This window comes from Embiotoca jacksoni, unplaced genomic scaffold (assembly GCF_022577435.1).
Source record: "Embiotoca jacksoni isolate LCO1_2020_lvr unplaced genomic scaffold, fEmbJac1.0.p SCAF_87, whole genome shotgun sequence".
Taxonomy (NCBI): domain Eukaryota; kingdom Metazoa; phylum Chordata; class Actinopteri; family Embiotocidae; genus Embiotoca; species Embiotoca jacksoni.
In genome coordinates this window covers 380756-398281 of record NW_027185444.1, presented here as the reverse complement: position 1 = coordinate 398281, position 17526 = coordinate 380756, and the positions used below count along the sequence as shown (strand labels likewise).

Sequence of the window (17526 nt, the reverse complement as noted above, 5' to 3'; positions counted from 1 at the left end):
GATTTAATGCTACAGTTTCTGTGCCATAGTGGATATTTTGCTTTGATGTCATGGGGCTGAACTGCCAGGTGTGCTCACTGTGGCTTTCTAAAGTTGAGAAAGTGAAGAGTTGACAGGGTAAATAATAGCTTTATTTAGTGTGAAGTAACTCTCACCGGGTGTAATGGGTCTGTAACCCCTGTACCTCTATGAATACTCCTCTCTTAGTGTGTTGCTTATCTGAAATGGACCTGTAATCTCAATCATCTAATTTTCCCCTGGTTTTTCCCACTCTCTTTACATCACGACTGAATTAGTTCCTGTACTGGTGACATCCGAGGACTCTGGACTCACAATCTATTACACTGCGAAGACAAAATAGCTCTCTGGTTGTAAATGAGGCCTTCTTTGTCAATCCATTACCCATCTCTGTCTCCCTCTCTCCCTCCCTGTATCTCTCTCAGCCCTGCACTCAGTGTATGTGTGGTGGTGGTGCGTGTGTGTATGTATGTTTGTATGTATGTATATGTGTGTGTGTGTGTGTGTGTGTGTGTGTGTGTGTGTGTGTGTGTAGGAAAAGTCCCCAAGAAACCATTTAGGCTGTAGAAATGGAGCGGGTCTAGGCCTCAGGTGTCTGTGTCACGGTGATGAATCACATAGAACACATATTAAACCTTCCCCATGTGAGAGGGACCTGTGTTGAGCTGCACCCTTTCCCGGGCTGCCTCTCTCTCTCTCTCTCTCTCTCTCTCTCTCTCTCTCTCTCTCTCTCTCTCTCTCTCTCTCTCTCGCTCTCCAAGATCCAATGATGAAGAAAAAAATTATAAATATGTGTTCTACACATAAAGGCCGGCCTGTCCCTGAGAAATTGATTTATTGGATTCCCTGACATTTTAGTTGTGGTCGTTATGTTATATTTATGGGGGAATTGCTGGAGCCTCTCATTATGCTCTCCTAATTTATTTTACATACTTTTATGGCCGCTTGTGCTCAGCAGGCCTTTGCGGCAGCTGTTATTGAAAAAGGGAAAAAGGCAAGCACATATCGATCAAGATTTACATGTTTATTGCTGGGATTGTGATTTATTTCACTGTGTTTTCCTGTTTGGGCCGAGCTGCTTTTCAGCCAGTTGTCAAGAGCGCCAAGAAACCCAATGCAAATATTTTCATAGCCTCTATATTTTACTCCGTGCATTAAGTTAAAGTTTCTTTTCATATTTTAGTGTAGTTGTTTATGAATGTATTGTGTAATGAAAAATGAGAAGTTATGTTATCCCAGAACGGACAGAGATATCGAGTTTTTGTTATGTTTTATAACAACTTTTGCAACTTTTCTTTTGAAGGCACAATACGTGATCCAAATGTAAACAGGACAGTCGCCTCACCAAAATGGTGAAGTTAGGATTGTATCCTGAGACAACACACAAATTTAAGTCTAAGTGTAATTATTTAGCAGATACAATATCTTTTAGATTAAAACATGGTCCCTGAGCTTTTATTGTTACAACGATTTTTTTTTTTTGAAGGACAAAATGATTTAACAGCAGAAAAAAAAAAAATGTTTTGCCTCTTCTGAATGACACTGTAAGATACCCTATTCAGGTTGTTCTCCACGAAGTTATGTGGCCTTGGACATGATTAAGTAATAAAAACAATTAAATTAAATCACTTAAACTTTTGATGCATTAAATAGTGTCCCAAGATCATTCCTCAGTATAAAGGATGTGTAATTAACAGCTGAGATGAAGCGGTTATGAGCTGCTTCTTATTAAATTAAAGTCTGAAAAAAGGGTCTTTCAGTGTAGCCCAGGAATTTGATATATGCTTATGCGGCTCTGAGCATCACCTACCATGAAATTTAGTGTTTCCAGGATATTTAACATTAAGACGTACTTAAAATTAATTCTACGTGCAATTTCTCAAAAAGAAAGCTGACAACTAATGTCAATAAATCGTGCTTGGCCTGAGATCGGGTGATCGTAAATCTGTTGCACAGTGCCGCCCCTCAACGTGGTAGTCAGGGGTCGAATAGGGGTGTGAAGCAGGGTATAGGAATGAGGAAGATGGATTTGTTGGCGAGGCAAGGAGAAAGGGTGATTTGAAACCCCGGACACTGATTGGTGGAGATGAGGCCCAAGTGTCCTTGTGGTGACATTCAGTCCCTGATATTTGTTTGGCTTTAAATAATACCCTGGACAGGGCCTGAGAGTGATGGCCACCGGGTCGGCTGACATTGCAGCCTGTGCCAAGGTGAGCGACTTCAGGACACTTCTTCCCTCTCTGTCTTCCCCTTCATCTCACCACGTCTCTCCCTTTCTGTCTCTGGCCTGTCAATACACATCCACTTGTCTGATGGGTCCTTCTGAGAAGCTTACAGCTGACATGTTGGTGTCTTTATTTCCACCAGCAATCCTTTTAGAGTTGGCCTCGGTGATCAGTCATGCCACTGACAAGCAACTCAGGCCTCAGCACCTCAGCAACCCTCCATCCACTCCTCCTCTATGTCATTACAAAGGAGGAGCAGCGGAAAGGCTTTGGTCCAGAGTAAGAATTCAGGTTGACTCCATTTCTCAGATATTGCACGACATGTTATTTATAACCGTTTTACTGAGATGTGATGCCTTCATAAAATTAATATACAGCAACTTAAAGATTCCTTTTGGTGAAAATCAAGTTTTTGACCTTGTTAACGTGTCCATGTGGTGTTTTTTGTTTTTTTTTAAATGTATATGCTATAAGAAATATCATGAGTGAAATAAGTAGTCAACACCCAGGCTGAGCATTTTCATTTTGGTACTGCAGTGACAATCCGACACTCTCAAAAACAATGACATAGCTAGCCACGGTTTATACGTCACATACCTCAGAAACCAATCCTGTCAACTTGCAAGGTGGGGCTTTCCATATCATCGAGCTGCAGGCAAGCGATGGAGGGGCGGGGACTATTTGCATTTTCATAGCTCCACACATTTTGAATGAAGGCAAAGGTGTAGAGTAAGACCTAAGCCACTTTAAAATCACTCTTCCGGCATTGATTCAACCCATAGAATCCATCACTGTTCGTCAAAAGTATTTTTTTAGAAATCCCCCAATGACTTGAGGTGGCTTAAATCTATTCAAGGCTGAGACAGATTTTTGATTAGAGACCTTAAAGCAAATGCAACCACAGTACCTGCAATTCTTTTTTTTCGGGTTAATGTAATTCTGATATGTTTAATCGAATTCAATTCATTTCACTTGTATTCATATAGCGCCAAATCACAACATAAGTCAACACATTGCATTTTACATTGTACTTACAATATTATACAGAGAAACCCAAACATTTCCACTTCAGCAAGCACTTGATGGTAGAAGATGGAAGAAAAAAACTCCCTTTTAACAGGAAGAAACCCCAGACAGAACCAGGCGGGTGTCCATCTGCCTCCATGAAATTTGTAGGAACGTTAGGTACATTACTCTTGACCTCTAAGTTTTCTTAGAAAGATGGACACTAACAACTAAAATAAGAAGTCTTTCACAACCAAAACATCAATGTTACCTACATTGAGAATTTTTGGGTGTTTCTGAAAAAGTTAGAAAAGTGTTTAGAAACAGCAGCTTGATGAAGAAACTCTCTCAACAAGATCCAGTTTATTTGTTTCCAAAATTTTAAACTACATGTTGCAGCCTTATTCCATGAATTTTTAATATTGATGTTACTTTGATGACTGATTCACTAAGATATAAGACAAACTAATTTACAACCACGGCCTTCTCAAAACTAGCATGACAGAACAGGTTAACTGTGTTATTCCTGTTTTATAATGTCGTTCTCACTGTGCTGTCGCAGATGTATAAATATGGGTCAAGGTGCCTCAATGTAGCTTTTTTTTTTACATTAGATGTCAAGTTTTTTTTATTCATATGTTAAACATTAAGGCTAGAATTTGGAAGACACTGAGCATCATGGAGCTATATTATTTAAAAGAGAACAACGTATCTCGCTCATCCATAACAGTGTTCAAGGGTGGATGTGTTTCTGTTACCCAAAACCACCTTCATTAATCTTTCTATCACGAGTGCCAGCGACAACATCATGTTAGATGATCTCGGTGTCTCAGTGTAGCCCCTTAGCTCTGAAGTGAAAACAATAATATATTTAGACACATAATATGTGGCTGTGTCCTTAGTCGTGGAAGGCGGTCTTGTGTTTCAGGGTGGAGTACGCGTGAGTAGTTTTCCAGCTTGTAACAGATGATGTGCTGTTGATTACGCCGGACCGCAGTGATTATGGGTAAGGGCTGGCCCTGCGTTATGGCCTCTGTGATTACCGGCTCACTGTAAATTACTTATTTACAGTGTTGTTGATGCGTCTTTAGAGAAATAACTGACTCCGCACACAAACGGTCCCTTTTACAGCGACGATTGTCTTTAATTAGGACGACTTCGGTGACACTCAGATTTACAGTGGACTTGTGTGGAATTTGGATTTAGACACCCGGCCAGGACAGATGACAGATCAGTTGAAAAACATTTAATATGGCTCTTGAGGATGGACAGCTTTACAGTGCGGAGATCATTTTTTTTGTACCTTCATATTAAATACCAGTCTTTCTCTGTGTTCTGCAACTTCCTACACCAACGTTAAAATCAGAGGGATGAAAAAAAGTAGTTTTTATGGAAACCTTCGGTGAGACTGAGCATAGTATCATTCACGTAAGATTGTCCCAGATAGCTTATAATTAATGTTCCGAGGTCAGTGGTTTGTCTTTGTTGATAATCACTTAGAATCACATTTGACTTCGCTTGTATGTTTTAAATGTCTCAGCTTGGAAACTCATTGTCTTAACTTTTTAAACCCCCATTGTTTTTATAGCTAACTCTATACCCTGGTCTGTGTTGATTCTCAGTTTTACACTCTTTAGTGTATGTGACAAGACTGACATGATATTTAAGCATATTATCATTCGTGCTATTAATATATTTGCATTACTCTTATTTTCTAATTTTGATTGTCTCTTCTTATGATTCCATCTCAGCTTTTTGACACGTTTGCTGACTTGCTTTGAGAGCACAAGTCCAGCAAAAAAAAAAAAAAAAGGGCGGGGGGAGGGAGCAATTATTCCTCTATCTCATGAGATATCGGGCAAATACTAACAGTAATGTCATGTCCTGTCTTCATAAAGGATTTTTATCTGATATTAAATTATATGGCCAGCAGGACCATCTCACGCTTTGGAAGGTTTAAATAAGAATCATATTGGTGCTCTCACTTGTGTTGTTTTTAATAAAGCTGCCACACAGATCTTTCTTCATTTAAGCCTGTTGTACTTTACGTGGTGGCAGGTGCTACAATTTAATGCCTTATGAACTTTAATTTTTCATTGTTTGTTACATATTTGATTTGATATAAGGGCTAAATTCTTAACAACTACTATTGTCTGATCTTTAATTGTAGGTGGTATTTGATTAGTACATTACTTAAAGACCCTAAACAAACACAAAAGGGTTACTATTCCTCAAATTAAAGTATTGAAAGAAGCTTTGGCTTTGTATCGGTGCTAAAAATGAGATCAGACTGAAAAGTCAGACTTGAATTGAAACTGACTGCTTACACTCATCACCTCATACTCATATAAGTATTGTTATCTTTGAGTGTGTTGCCAATGCATCATGCGTACATCACTTCATCATCCCATCATTATAGCTTGTTTTAACTGTACTCTTGTCATCATTCTCCAACTGCTTACAACAGACTAGTCAGTCGTTGTCAGTTGTGCTGTTGTGTTGTCAAGTGTCAGTGTGCCAAAAGCAACTCTGTCCCTCAAACTTTTCTGGTGGGCACCTCGATCTTCTCTCTCATTGAATTTCTCAAATTTCTTTGGCCTATTTCGCCTTCTTCTTCTTGATTTCCGTCTCATTTTCTTGTTCCTCCTCCTCTCTAACTTCTGTCTCTTCTCTGATCTATACTAAGCAAATTTACAGCTTTAATTTCCCCAGAAGCATGCGTTCCTTCCAGATGTGAACAACCAGCGGTGGCGCTGGGACCCGTGGGTTGAGGTCAGGGGTTGCTCTGATTAACAGCCATCCTCTCTTGGGAATGACAAACTTCCCTGGTGCTGTCACCAAGAAGTATGACACTCCTTTTGTCCCCCCCTCAGGCAGCTGTGACAGGCTGGCCAATCAGAGGGCTGCAGGTTTAAATCTGCCACATTTTTTAAGAAAACAAAAGGCTCTTCTGTCTCGCAAACAGACACAGTCCCGCTGTTTGACTGGCTGCTTGCTCCACCACCGACAGAGATTACACTGAAATGCTTAGTGTATATAATTACAAGTAATTGGCAAATAGTAGGCTCTGACCAAACAGAAATTGTTTCATTATGTCTAATTAACACCTTCTTGATTATGGTTAATTACTAGTGTTTGCTAATGGAGGAGCAAAGTTGTCAGCCTGGAGACAAGCACGAGCCATCTGGATCATTGATAACCATATGCTGGTGCCTTGCTTTGCTTTGTTGAGACCAGAGCTGTCAGGGCCACAGACAGGGGCAGCTGTTTGCATTGCATTAGACTCAGCACAAGGTGTAAACACAACACAGATCAAATAAACATGTGAAGGCACAAACTCAAGCTTCAATCAAACGCACGCCTACACTTTTGCGAGCATGTAATTAATTGTTTTCAGCTTCAGAATAATAACTTAAAAAGTATGAACACTGAACTTCATTACTGTCAAAAGAACATCTCTTTATGTTTATATTATTCGCAGTTTGCCTCGAAATGTTTAAAAAACAAACTCTCATTGAAACAGAATGCATAGTTAATGCTACACACAATTATTAGAGCAAATTGGCAGCGAGGAAACCGCCAACCAAAAACTTATGGCAAGGTTCAAAAAGATCCCATTAGGAGCAGAACAGAGTTTTTATGAGCCTTGGAAATTTTTCGAAACAGAAGGCTCCCTGCTGTAAACAAAAGAAATTACCCTCGACTAAAATTGTCTGTCTGTCCCTGTTAATTAGCAGCACACACAATGTGAAATTAGCTATGACGCACAAGGAAAAGAGAGAGATAAATAGTCCCTCATTGGGAAAGAATAAAGTCAAGAATTGCTATAGGTAGCATTTGTCATGTTTAATTGTGGGATCAATTAAAATTTGGGGGATAATGATGATTTATAAGTGTTTGTGTGTAATTTGATATTCATTAAGTCAGTCAGACACACGCTGCTATCAGCTTGTTAATTGTGTTTCCTTTTTGTTGAAGGGTAGCTTTTGAATGCAATTGGCTTAAAGTTTACAAACTCACTTGGCTGAGTGATTTTGGAGCAGGGCAGCTAAGCGCTGGTCTGCTGCTATAGCAATTTGGTCACTTCTTGTTTGCCTTTCTTCAATATTCTTGAATGACTTGCTACTGATATGGGCCAAAATCATTTTTAATTTAATGTGGAGGGGGGTAACCTGTAGTGTGTCACTATTAAGTGTTAGCTCGCCAATATTATAGACTTTTTTTTTTTTTGCTCTCCCCTCACCCCAACCGGTCGAGGCAAATGACCGCCCGGAATTGTTGGGTTCCTTTGTGTAATCACATAAAATTCTGTTGGAAGGAATAAAATATAAATAAAACAAAATGGAATTGAATTGAATGTTTTGCCCTGCATGCTATCTCCACCTCATGAGCCCCACAAGCCAACAGCCAATATTGTGAGTTGCATTGTATCTCTATACTGCTCTTTTCTCCTTCTGCTCTCCCCTCACCACCGCCGGATCGAGACAGATAGCTGCTCACCTCTGAGTCTGGTTCTGTTGGATGTTACTTCCTGTTAAAAGGGAGTTTTTTTTGTGGGAATTTTAGAATTTTGGGGTTTCTCTCTATACCGTTGTTATATTCTGTTGTAAGGGATTTACTGTATAAAGTGTCCTATTAGGACTTATATTAGGATGCAGTGTTACACAAATAAAATTCAATGGAAAAAAATTGAATTACATGAACTGCACTGCATATCAAATATTATAGTCGCGCTTCATATGCAAGTCAGGATCTTTTTAAGACGCTTGAGCCCTTTGAGAGTGTTTTTAATTGTTAATTTGGAATGTCAACATCCATATTGAGAGTCTGCAATGGACGCATTGGTCAGATGAACAGAACAGTCATTTCAGCAATGCTTAATGAAGCCAAATCATCATGCACACGTAATGTGTGCTGTTTGAGCGCACCAGACAGCAGTGATGGGTGAGCACTTTGTTGTCATGCCCCCCTTTTTGTTCTACTGCAAGGCTAAGATGTAGGCCAAGTGGAAGAGCGCCAAATGATTCAACACAGGACAAGATTCCCTTTCAAACAGCGCAGAGCTTTTCCCCCTTATTCATTTTCTTAGATTACCATCAAATTTGTGTCACCAGCAAGGCAGCGTTATTGACTCACAGCGATGCACTCCTTTGCTTTCGTTGTTATTAGTTGACATGCTGACATTTTCATATGTGTCTTTGCTAATGCCTGCAAATTGCTCTGACCCAGGAACGTGAGAATTGAACAGATAATTTTAATAAGATTCAACTGCAGATGGTGCGATGTGCCGGCCGTACACATATAGAATACCAAGTGTAACCTGTTTTCAGAGGCGACTACGGGAGCAAACTGTAATGGGTTTTGACAACATTGTATTAGGCACAACAACTACGCATAATGTACCGAAAAATTGGACGTGAAATTGGAAACACAGCCGAGAACAAAGTAAATTTACATGGTTTGGTAGGTTTGGTGATGTCTGATATCATACTCTCTCATGCAAGCTCTATCTGGAGAGAGAAGGTAGGAGCTGCAAAGGGGGGCTTAACAATGGATATCAGTGGAGAGTGCTTTTAAAGTTAAGGCTGATGGATGGCTTGTCAAAAAAATAATTGCACTGGTATGGAAGTGGGCTTGCGCAAGCTTGCTGAGGAGGGGTTGGGTGAGTATGGGGGGTGTCAAAGCGGCGGAGGAGGGAGGCGCGATCAGCAGAGAGCATGATGGGAAGTGACAGTGGTCTGTCAAGAGGCAGTGGCTGCCCAGAGAAGTGTGAAGCCAGAGCTATGAGGTGGCAGGAGAGAGCAGGCTGTCAGAGCAAGAAAGTGGCTTTAATACGGCGAAAACCAAAGGAATCCGCCTGTCAGGCCTGCTCAGCCAAGTCAAGGTGCGGCAGGAGCGGGAGAAAGGAGAGGAGGAGATGGGGAACGGATATGGGCGAAAACAAAGGTAGAGAGGGAAGGAGTGAGGGATAGAGTGAAGGAAGAGGGAGGTGGAGATACGGGGTACGAGTTGTGAGAGCTCTGTGGCAGCAGGAGAGGCATGACGGGAAATTGTGTGGGACAGAGGAACAGGCCCAGCCGTCAATTAGAAGTTCCTGAGGAAGGCTTTGGCGAGGTGATAAAACTCATCAGCTCTCCTACTCACTCTCCAGGTGGCACTGGTCTCGCTCTGGGCTGCCGTTAACAGTCTGCAGAGCTACTCCTACAGTCAGTATGACTCTATAGCACATCTCCAACTGTGTCCTAAACTCCCTGAATTCTTCCTCAGACACTTAGATAGTCCTTCTTCCATCAACTATGTATGCAAAGTGAAGGATATACAATAAAAATGTGCTTTTCTATTAGCTTGAGCCCACCACAATGTGAACAAAGACAAAGGCAGGCCAATAATTACTGTAGTGGCTCATCCCATGCAATTTACATGAAGTGGTTAGAACATACAGTATGTAATAAGGCTTGCCTGCTCTGTCTTGACCTTGTGTGAAAGGCACTTTATTTCTGTGACCCATGAGGAGAAGCTGAGAGACCCATGTGTTGATTACTATCATGAATGTGTGCTCACTGGCTTTTCGCACTAGGGCAATTGCTTTTGTTTTGCAGGGCCTCTGTGATGGGTGCTTCATGTATATTATGCTGATACAGTGCATGATTGATGCAGCGTGTCAAGATTCAATAAAGACAGTGTCACTTGTCTAACATTGTCTTGGTGATGCATTCTGGTTTTGGCCACATTTTATCAACAGCACTTTTCATGACATTTGCACATGACGCACATTTATTTATACAAACACTGGTTGTTGATTTTTTTTTTTTTTCTAACCATACACAATGGTTAATGAATACATGCTGGGCAACACAGAGCAGTACAGACAAAATCCAGAAACCCAAACCAGCTCTTCATTTTGCCATCATTACAGTATGTGTGGTATAACAGGAGCCACGATCTGTGTCTTCACATTCATAAGCAATTAGTCTTGCCATAATTCATTCCTCATTAAGGACACATAATTAAAGTTCACTGCAGCTTCTTTGAACATTAAATTACTCCCTCATTTTCTTCAAATATAAAGTGTGATATTTAAAGGGCCACTAACCACTGACTCACATAATCCAAAAAAAAAAAAAAGTTATTCTGAGAACTTATCATTACAAATCATGATATAATGATACGTTCACTTGTGAACTTCACTCTCTGTCAGGCCCGTGCAGCAAAAACAAGTATCAGTTGATTGAGAGACTGTGTATGGATTTTAATGAGGGCATTAGAGGCTCATCTGGTTTGTGCTGCTTGAAAATCTTCCACAGGGTTTGAAATTATGACCAAGGGCAGGCGACATTCATGCAGTCTTTGACTCAGGTTATGGTACAGGGGTGGGGTTAAAGAGATTAAACAAGTCTGCCCATCATGTTTGTCCAGCAAGCTGATGCTGTTTTTCTTTCATTTATAAGCTACGAGCAGAGATGAGTTAGAATAAATTATAAATCCACATCCTTCAAAAACAGTTTTGAAGGTTTTTTGTGTTGTTGTTTTTGGGTGAAAACCTTTGGCTATACATCAAATATGTCCAATGAAGACATTAAGAACAATAAGGGAATTCTGTAAATAAACTTCATAGTCTAGTAACTGACCTTCATTTAAGTTATCTAAGGAACTGCTTGACGATTTGGGATAGTAGCTTGTTGACTTTCTTGCGGAGAGTTGGATGAAAAGATTGATTCTACTTTTACTGTGGACAGTAAACGTACTATAAAACTACAGTCTATGTCTTTAGTAAAATCATATCACATTCAGGGGGGGGGGAGTGAGTTGGGCTGGACTGTTTCTCAGTGAAGTCCTGGAGTATCTGCTGGTAAATAGCGAGTGATGTCAGACACAGACCAGGTCTGCTGTTTCCATTTTTTTATGCTAAGCTAAGCTAACTGGCTCTTTGCCATTGTCTCTTGACTGATATATCAGCCGGTGGATTTTATCAGCCAATATTGGCCTATCACAGATATATTGTATTGGCTTATATGTTGTCTGATATGCGTCAATATGAAGAACAAAAATTACAGAACATAATGCAGAAAAAGGTGCTTGGGGTATTTTGTTCTTGTTTTTTAACAAATATTAATCACATTGTATCAGTGCACTGATTTCAGTGTGGATAATAAATTGTAAAATGTTTTGCCTCCTTTACATACCTTTGCCCCAAGTGTTTGATAGCCACATTTGAGGGACCACTGCCAAAAACTGTTTACAATTTATACAGTATATTTTTAAAGAGTTATTTGACGATATATTGACATCAGAATTTTGTACTGCCTAATGCATCGGCCCCAAAAATCTAGTATCGGTTAGGCTCCACAAAGTACTATTCGGGCAGTTGAAAGTAGCCTACTACCGGTTTTCTCATGCATCTCAGAAATATAGTGAATAACTGTCGTAATGTCTTTAAAAAGGATCCTTCTGCAGAAAATGGATGTGAATTTTGACTGCTTTTACAAGCATGCATACATTTCAGATTGATTGGATGATTACCTTTTACCAGCTCAATTCAGAAAGTCATCTTATGAACATTTTGTTTACTTTCGCATTAAGGATGGTGTATGTCAAATAGAAAAGAGCATGAGAGAGTAGCTGACTCCACAGCTTGGTGTTTTCAATACCTAAGAGAGAGACACTATGTCAGCACTGATTGGAAAAAAAGAGATATATAGAGTAGCAAATTGATGAACCGACTCAAGAGAGAAAGACATAGAGAGAGGGAGGATTGTATGGACAGAATGGATGGATGGATAGAGCGAAAGCCTCATTTAGTGAAGAAAAGGCTGTTTGGCCTGCCCGTACAACAGAGGGAGAGTCCAAAGCCATTGATCTCTTGGAGCCAATGACAGGCTAGAGCTCAGCAATAATCATGACAAATGAGTGGAGCCTCCAACAGATGAGAAACTGCCAATAATCACACAGACACCCCAAAAAAAGAAACTAGCAAGGTCACAGTACAGAGCAGTGGAACTCTGCTACCTCTCAATACTCCTGGGGGCTGCAGAGAGGGACTTTATAATTATGCCTCTGCTCATTACAATGATATTAATGCGTCCGATGCTTTTAAAGAATGCATAACTATTAGGCCTAAATACTTTTTCTCATAATGTTTCCATATTCATATCCGTATTACAAAGTTTGCATAGTTTTTTATGATTTAATCAGTTAGTGACATGAGAAATATTGGCAGGGATTGTAATGCATAACAAGGTCAATACTTAAAAGTTAATATCAATCTGTCAGTGCTACAATGGCAACACTGAAAGAGAAAATGAATGAGCCTGTTGACATGCTCCTATAAAGACATTCATGCCCGGAGTGTTCCTCTTTGTAGATTAGAGCTAAACAATAATGATTAAATTGCCGCAGCCAATCAATCTGGGTTCTGATAAAGTATGATTGGTACCACATTATCCCTGTTCATTCCCTCTGGAGGTCTCCGAGACTCCCAACACCAGTCCTGACTAGCAGGCATTCCCACCGCCCTGGATGAAACATTTTCTAATCAGCTTTATCTCCCACATCGGAATTTATCTTATTCATGGAAAATGCCAATATATTAACTGGCTTGTATGATACACAAGGTGACCCTGCTGACTTAATGACATAATACATTATCCTTAATGAAGTCAATATCTCGTCTTTTAGCTGTCTGTCTATTGGGCCGATTAATTGCGGTGTCATTAAAGTTAGCTCTCTTTTCATTTGAGCTTGGCAAGTGGCATAAAACTAATGTTCTTAGTTATCAACCACTGAAATAGGATGGAGGGTGGAGGAAATTACAGGGAGGACAAGGAGGGGGGTTTCCTACAACCCACATTAGTGTTTTTTCCTCAATGACACTATACACAGATGTATGTGACTGAGGAACAGATGGAGTGGTAACATTTGTAGTAGTCGTTATTGGAATGCTCACATAATGAATGATTATTTGATGTGTACGTTAACGTCATGGAAAAAAAGGTTTGGTTGTAATTACAGATTAATGTATCATACTTTTTTTTTTAAAGTGTCGCCTTCAAAATAAAATTATTCACAATTTACTGTACCCAATAATTACTGGCCTGAAGGCAAAGCAGATATAACAGACTACGGTTAAAAGATGGGAAAACATTGAGTAAGAGGAATCCTGCTTTTGACAGTACTGTAGTGTATTGTGAAAGTGTATGATACAGCAGTTTTCCGCTGTGATTGACAGGCTGCGAAGTGCTTTTGGTAGGAATTGTGCCCCTGTGGCTGTGACTGTGTGTTTAAGGGGGGATTTAGGGGCCAGTGGTATGGTCTCCCCTCAACTCTCATAGTAGCGACAGAAGTAGCCAGAGGACTCTTCGAGACTTGCAAGGCTCCGGCAGTGGCCTGCGGGCTCAAAGTGACACCTGCTCCACTAAACAATAGTTTTGTGATGGTTAATGTAACGCATGCAGCTGCCACTCAGGTGCTCTTTAAGGTGAAGGTCATTAAAGTTCACTGCTGCAGTAATTCTAGTGCTTATTTGTTGAATGTTATCACTACTTTTGGGCTCATTACCTGTGTGTGGGGTTCCATAGCTGTTTACAATGACCACTGTACAGTTCAGTCCATGGAGGAAGATTTAACAAAGGCAAAGCCATTTTCAGTGACAGAGATACGTCTCTGTCCGGGCAAATGCACCGACACCTGAGCCCCCTCTTGCTGCTGCCCCCCCACCGTCCCCCGCCCCTCTCTGTTTTACCTCTGTACCCCCTCCTGCCTCTCTCCCCACAGTGCTGAAACAAGCAGGCCGGATGGGGGTAATTTACAATGTGTTATCTTTGTCTATAGCTGTGAAATGATATGGAGTAAATCAAGGTAGGAATAATGAAAGACTGAGAATTCATTCCTGTGAGCACATTTTAAGTGTAGTATCCGTTATGGTGGCAGCGCCTGAAGAGGCTGGAATGAGACGGGCTGAGGGGCCATAAAGCAGCGGCGGGGCCCATGTTAATGCTGTCTGTCTGGGGTTAGTAATTGGGTTGCACTGATGAGTTGCTTCGAAGACAAAGTGTAAATCCCCCACGCCTGCCGTAAATCTTACATTGTTGGAACAAGGTGCAATCCCAACAAATATTGATCCTGCCTAGGGGCCCGCTGTGTGTGTGTGTGTGTGTGTGTGTGTGTGTGTGTGTGTGTGTGTGTGTGTGTGTGTGTGTGTGTGTGTGTGTGTGTGTGTGTGTGTGTGTGTGTAGACCTCCAATTACTATAGTCAAACCAGTTCGCCCTGGTAGGCTTGTTCTACAGTACAATTGCATCCTTGTCTTTACCTCAGATTTGGCCCCTGTTGTTAAACTGCTGAGCTTGTTTTGGACTGAGATTGTCGCTGCCTCACCAGCTGTGCTTTTGTGCCCTGAGTTGGTTGTTAGTTGATTTTTGACTTTGGGCTTTTCTGGCTGAAAAGGGACTGCAGATGACTCAATGAACTGTGATGGATTTAGTTGTTGCATTATTCATAAACGGCGCCACATCAACTGTATGAATATTTTGCCTCTACATTGTCTCCACTGATTAATTTGAGATGGTTACACATGACAATTGAAAATACAGTTTATGTTTTCATACCACTGTAATTCTATCACTAATACTGCAAAGTATAATAATAACAATCAATTTTGATGCTGAAATTAATAATTGATCAGTTGTTTAGTCAATAACTAGAAAACTGTTTGTCAACGATTTTGCTAATCAAGGAGTTGTTTAAGTTATTTATTCAGGAACATTTCTCAATATTTACTGTTTGAAGCATATTGAATTGGATGATTTGCTGATTTTCTCAGTTTTATACGATCAAATTTAGGGAGCCTCTGGACTGCTGGTCAGATAAAACAAGCAATTTGACGACGTCACCATGAGCACTTGACACTTATGATGGGCATTTTTCAATGTTTTCGGACAATTATTGACGAAACAATTAGTCGCTGAATTGAAAAATCTTAAAATCATGGACTGATTATCTCAATAATGAAAAAAGGTCATTCGTTGCAGCCCTAAACCATTTCTAAACTAGAAGGGCACTCAGAGTGAAGACATCCAGCTAGTCTTCTAGTCCACTCTTCCATGGTATGAAAATCTGCATTGTCGACTATTTCTAAAACGAATTAGCATGATGTTAAAACATCCTTGTGCCTCGCTGAAGCCTCATATCTCAGCTGTTGTTCTGGTTCTATGAATCCATTGTCCTTGAGACTCCATAACAACTGCTTGTTGTGTTACGTTTTAGCAAGTACATGTGTTTCCCTGAGGATTACTGGTATCCATGACTGTCGATTGTGATGCGGAGTCATCGCATACATGTTATGTGATGTTTGAATACCTTTTGCGATTATAAGATGTAATTCAATACAGACGTGGAGGATTCTGCGTTGATGCAGTGACAGAACGTAATGGCATAAAATTATTGCCCAGCGTTTCCCAGACGTCGCTCTACTTCGGCTGCTCACCCAGGTCAATGAAATAACTTTTCAATTATGGTAAATCTGACATGAGACCACCTTATTCCACCCTTCATAGTAACAGATTTTTGGCCACATATCTGTCTAAGTTGCATGTTCTGCAGTAACTGAACGAGAACTAAAGGCCTTTCTTTGTGCAGCTGCCTAGCTATCATCTACATGTGTATAAAAAATAATATGGGTTGCACTCTTCTAAACTGCATCAGGATACATCGAGATGCATCATGCAATTGAATTGTTGACGGGTGAATCGTAATCAAATCTTGAGTGCTCGTGATTTCCTACTACTAGAAGTATAACATTTAATTGACTAATATGCTCCATCTCGCAATAATAAGGAAAGTACAAAATAATTTGTGGATCCACCTCCTGGGATTCAGATCCGCTTCGAAGCTTTAAGGGTTGTTCCTTGGTCCACGTTGCAAACTTCCATCAAGTTCCATGAAAATCAAACCGGTAGTTTTTCCCGTAATGCTGTTGACAAACAGAAAAACAAACAAAGAAACTGAAAACATGGCCTGCTTGTTGAAGGTAATGATGAAATGTCAGTATACAATTATTGTTATATTTTGATGTAGCTCATTTGGTATTGTACACGTAATCAAATTATGCACTGTAAGTAACGGCAGTTGATATTTAGAGAATATCTAACCTTTGAGATTTTCAAATGTCATTGAGCTTTCTTTAAGCTGGGTGGTGGACTAGTGTGTGTGTGTGTGTGTGTGTGTGTGTGTGTGTGTGTGTGTGTGTGTGTGTGTGTGCGTGTGTGTGTGTGTGTGTTTGCGATCCAGGCAGACAGCTTATCGTTAAACACATCCTATCTGGCTTGACAGGTCACTGTCAGGTACAGCTCCCCTCCTCTGTCACCCCTGCTGATACAGGATGTCACACACAGAAATCTACCTGCATGAGTATGCTAATGCGATCTGATGGGAAGAGCTGTTAAAGCTGTGAACCACTTGGCGTAATGCGAAGCAAGCTTGATTCGCACTTGCCTATGTTATTTTTACCTTGTTTGCACATGTGTCAGTGCCGGATCGTACATTTTAATTCAAAGGGCTGAATTAAAAAAAAAAAAAAAAAATGAATGAATGGCAGCAGAGTTGGGAAAGGTGATATGCTGAGCGGCAGTGACGTGTCTGCGGCTTTTATAGTGTATATTTTGACTCACAAAAAAGGTCATGTCATTTGGAATAGGAATCAGCTTGTCCCTTGCCCGAACCTCACCTGTCAGTCTATTTCACTAATCACGCTAAATTGTACGTATTCCACACCACGGATCATCCACATTTCTGCTCAGGTCATTTGTCAACCTTTTTACTACTGCTACGTTGTTGTTGAGTATGAGATTTGTCTCACCTGCATCAGATAGAGCTCCATGATGTATGACATGTCCATAACGTGTTTACCAGGCCTTTTCCTGTAAGCTTGCAGCAAACATATGTTTTCATTATCAAAAACCCACATTTTTATGAGGTAATATTACAGAGAAAAACAACAAATCCACATGTTTGAGAAGCAAGAACCAGGGAATGTATGTCAGTTTCTATCTATAAATAAGATGTATTCTCTGCTAGTGCAAAATGATTTACCCGTTGTTGATTCAGCTTAAAAAAAAACTTTTAAACTCAAGGCATAACACAGCTTATAACAAAGTGTAGATGCATGATTTTAGCTACATTCCCATCACAGTGTTAAATCTGCACTAATAAACTGTATTCTGTTGTTTATGTGAAAAAAAATATGACTTGTGAAGTGTAGGGTGAGTCACATGATTGTGTTAATAT

The 17526-nt window shown here is 40.3% G+C and overlaps 1 protein-coding gene across 1 annotated transcript in view; it reads left to right on the top strand.

Annotated features, from left to right (window-relative positions):
• Positions 1-17526, top strand: part of lrmda (leucine rich melanocyte differentiation associated) — a 205662-nt gene that overhangs the window by 95991 nt on the left and 92145 nt on the right. The gene's annotated exons all lie outside the window — the stretch shown is intronic.